Source organism: Octopus bimaculoides, chromosome 3 (assembly GCF_046866305.1).
Source record: "Octopus bimaculoides isolate indiv1 chromosome 3, ASM4686630v1, whole genome shotgun sequence".
Lineage (NCBI taxonomy): Eukaryota > Metazoa > Mollusca > Cephalopoda > Octopoda > Octopodidae > Octopus > Octopus bimaculoides.
The window spans coordinates 57205725-57210724 of record NC_142930.1 but is presented as its reverse complement, the minus strand read 5'-3'; positions in this window follow the sequence as shown (position 1 = coordinate 57210724).

Here is a 5000-nt window from a genome sequence, read left to right as displayed (position 1 = left end):
TGTATGTATATATATATATATATATATATATATATATATATACATAAATATATATATATATATATATATATATATATATATATATATATATATATATATATATATATATATATATATATATATATATATATATATATATATATATATATATATATATATACAAATAATTACAGAGGCATCAAGCTGTTAGATCAGGTTATGAAAGTTACAGAGAGGGTCATAGCCCAACTAATTAGGGAGCGAATCAATTTAGATGAGATGCAGTTTGGGTTCGTGCCAGGTAAAAGCACTACTGATGCCTTATTTCTAGTGAGACAGTTGCAGGAGAAATACCTAGCTAAGGATAAACCTCTGTACCTGGCTTTCGTTGACATGGAGAAAGCCTTTGACAGGGTCCCCCGATCCCTTATCTGGTGGTCAATGAGGAAACTTGGGATAGAAGAATGGTTAGTGAGAGCTGTGCGAGCCATGTACAGAGATGCTGCCAGTAAGGTGAGGGTTGGAAATGAGTACAGCAATGAATTCCGGGTAGAGGTAGGGGTCCACCAAGGTTCTGTCCTCAGCCCCCTCTTATTTATCATAGTCCTCCAGGCAATCACACAGAGGAGTTCAAGACAGGTTGCCCCTGGGAGCTCCTCTATGCTGATGACCTTGCCCTAATTGCGGAGTCACTATCAGAACTAGAGGAGAAGTTTCAGGTGTGGAAGCAAGGTCTAGAATTGAAGGGCCTTAGAGTCAACCTAGCTAAAACCAAAAACCTAATAAGTAGGAAGGTAGATAAAACACAAATCCCTTCAGGTAGATGGCCCTGCTCAGTATGTAGAAAAGGAGTAGGTAGTAACTCTATAAGATGTACCTGGTGCAAGCTATGGACACATAAGAGGTGCAGCAACATCAAAGGCAGGTTAACTAGCAAGTTAGTTTTTGTTTGTGGCAGATGTTCAGGTGCAATAAAGACTGCAAACAAGCAGGAAACAACTTCTATCTCATTCCAGGGTGAAAAACTAGAGGTAGTCGATAGCTTCCGCTATCTGGGCGACCAAGTTAGTAGTGGGGGTGGGTGCGCTGAAAGTGTAGCTGCTAGAATAAGAATAGCCTGGGCAAAGTTTAGAGAGCTCTTACCCCTGCTGGCGACAAAGGGACTCTCACTCAGAGTAAAAGGCAGACTGTATGACACATGCGTACGAACAGCCATGCTACATGGCAGTGAAACATGGGCTGTAACTGCTGAGGACATACGTAAGCTCGCAAGGAATGAAGCCAGTATGCTCCGTTGGATGTGTAATGTCAATGTGAATATCCGTCAGAGTGTAAGTATCTTGAGAGAAAAGCTGAACATTAGAAGCATCAGTTGTGGCGTGCAAGAGAGACGATTGCGCTGGTATGGACATGTGGTGAGAATGGATGAGGATAGCTGCGTGAAAAAGTGCCACACCCTAACAGTTGAGGGAACCCGTGGAAGAGGTAGGCCCAGGAAGACCTGGGCTGAGGTGGTGAGGCAAGAGCTTCGTACATTGGGCCTCACCGAGGCGATGACTACTGACCGAGACCTTTGGAAATGTGCTGTGCGTGAGAAGACCCGGCAAGCCAAGTAAGATCGTTGCCAGTGCCCCTGGACTGGTTCTTGTGCGGGTGGCACATGAGATGCACCATTTTGAGCATGGCCGTTGCCAGTACCACCTGACTGGCTCCCGTAGGATTTTCAAGCGAGATTGTTGCCAGTGCCCCTGGACTGGCTTGTGCGGGTGGCACATAAAAGACACCATTTTGAGCGTGGCCATTTTCGTGCGGATGGCACGTAAAAGCACCCACTACACTCTCTGAGTGGTTGGCGTTAGGAAGGGCATCCAGCTGTAGAAACTCTGCCAAATTAGACTGGAGCCTGGTGTTGCCATCCGGTTTCACCAGTCCTCAGTCAAATCGTCCAACCCATGCTAGCATGGAAAGCGGACGTTAAACGATGATGATGATGATGATGATATATATATATATATATATATATATATATATATATATATATATATAAATATAAATATGTATGAGTATATATATACATGCATGTATGTATATATATTGCAATATTTGTTTTAGCGTGGGTAGTGGATATGCAGAACTGTCATAACATTTGACAAAATGCCTTGCTTTATCTGATTCAGCTCTTTATGTTCTTCTGAGTTCAAATCTAGCCAAGGTCAATTTTGATTTTCATATCCTCAGTGTTAATGAAATATAGCTCCAGTCAAGAACTAAAGTCAATGCCATTGACTAACAGCCTCCCTTCAAAATTGCTAGTCATGTTCCTGAATTAGAAACAATTACAATTACTATCGAAATCAAGTTAAATTTGATGACTGGCACCCATGCCAACATTGTCTCCTTCATTGGACACGAAACTCAGCTTGCAAAGACTTATTGGGGCAAGCGAAAGCGAAATTGTGATGGCACCTGTGCCCAGCGTCGCCTTTCTGGCACTTGTGCCCACGGCATATGTAAGGACTTTCGAGCAAAGTCGTTGCCAGTGCCCCTGGACTGGCTCTTGTGCGGGTGGCAAATAAAATACACCATTTTCAGCGTGGCCGTTGCCAGTACCGCCTGACTGGCCTTCATGCCAGTGGCACATAAAAGCACCCTCTACACTCTCTGAGTGGTTGGCGTTAGTAAGAGCATCCAGCTGTAGAAACTCTGCCAAATCAGATTGGAGCCTGGTGTAGCCATCTGGTTTCACCAGTCCTCAGTCAAATCGTCCAACCCATGCTAGCATGGAAAACGGACGTTAAACGATGATGATGATGATGATGATTTATATCGAATTCAAATTTTGGCACAAGGCCAGCAATTGCAAGGGAGAAAGTAAGTCAATCACAACAACCCCAGTGTTTAACTAGTACTTAATTTTATCGACCCTGAAGGAATGAAAGGCAAAATCTATCATGGTGGTATTTGAACTCAGAATATGAAGAGGGATGAAATGCCACTAAGCATTTGCTCAGTATACTGACAATTCTGCCAAGCTCACCAACTTAATTGGTATTTTTATTAAACCACTTTTTCTCAGTTGGTAAATAAGGTTTTGATGAAATGACATTCAAACTCCTCTTTAGCATCTCATCATGTTTGCTTCTTGTATTTATGCATTTAACTTAGCTTGTCTTCAACTGCTCTACTTCAGATGCTGTTTGGATGTTCAGACTATTATTTACCAGATGGTGCCCATCTAAATGCCATATTTGGTATTTTGCTCTTGTCCTATCTGAGTATGTGGGCTAGATATCTGAACTGCTGGTGTTTTATCTCAAAGATAACATTATTGCAAGTATTATGATAGATCTAATCATCTGCTTCCATCCTCCAAATTTGTGAATATATGGAACAACAGCAGCAAATATAATCACAAGTCCACTGTGCATCAGTGAGCGAATCAGTACACCTCAGTCAGGTAAAGAAGGACCACATCTATGATCTTTGCAAATGGTGAAGCTGACACAACTGATGCTCAGTATGAGCATCATCATCAGTTTGAACATCTCTAGCAGTTGAGAGTCCATCACTGACAGGACGAAGGAAGGTTGAAATCATGTGATCTGGTGGTCTTGGTGCTGGAGATGATGGGGATTAACCTCCTTGTTAGCAGTATAAACAAGAGTGCACTCTGCACCAAAAGCTAATATGAGAGTTTTTCTCATGGCAAATACTGTAGTATAGTTTGTTCAAACAGAACATCCACATTTAAGTGGAGATAAATATTAACTCCCAGTATTAATACTGCCTCTGTTGCTTACATATATTTTTTTTAACAAGATAGCAGGCTAATCCTGATATGACACTGTTCTGCCACTGTTTTTCTGTATATAGCTGGTGGGGAGATGAGTCACTGCTATCTCTAGTGGTCGAGTGACCATCACTGATGAAACTAAGCAAAGTTAAAATCAGGTGATCTGGTCGTCTCAGTGTTGGAGATGATAGAAATTCATCTCCCTGTGAATTATATAAACAAGACTGCCTTTTGTACCAAAAGCCAATATGAGAGTTTCTCCCATGGTAACTATCACAGTATTATTTTTTTCTAACAGGACATCCCCATTTAAGTGGGGATAAATATTACCTCTTGGTTTTAATAATGCCCCTGTTGCTAATAAATATCATCAATATCCACTTTTCCATGCTTGTATGGGTCAGGTGGAATTCCTTGAAGCAGGTTTCCTACAGTCAGATATACCCTTCCTGTTGCCAAAGTAATATTTTCCTATGGCTGAGCATGTTTTCATTAAAGATTGGAAGCACAGAACACTACTGGTGCAATGGTGACACTTGCTTACCCTGTTGTGTGATATAATGACAAGGGGATACACACACACACATCAATGTGCACACATATGCATGCACAGACATACAACACATGCATGCACACAGGCACATACACACATACACTCACACTTAAGGCAGCGAGCTCACAGAAACGTTAGCATGCCGGGCGAAATGCTTAGCGGTATTTCGTCTGCCGCTACGTTCTGAGTTCAAATTCCGCCGAGGTCAACTTTGCCTTTCATCTTTTCAGGGTCGATTAAATAAGTACCAGTTACACACTAGGGTCGGTATTATCGACTTAATCCGTTTCTCTGTCCTTGTTTGTCCCCTCTGTGTGTAGTCCCTTGTGGGTAGTAAAGAAATAACACACATACATTCATACATGCACACACACACTCACACACACACATAAACTGGGTTTCTTCTCACTCTACCAAATTCTCTCTTCATCAGAGGTCCAATATTTACCTCTAATAGGAGAAATAGCCTCCTTCCTATACAAAATGTAAACTCATGCCTATTGACTTGTTTGGTCCAGTTTCTGCTCTTACCTGTTTATGACAGCAGTAGCGCTGTCCCACATATGGGAGTAATATTTTAATGTGAGAAGCACTTGCATTTAGTAGGAAGTTATTAACTGGTGCTGACTGAAACGTTTCCTGTCTCAGTTGATGAAGACTAGTCTTTGAGATGAA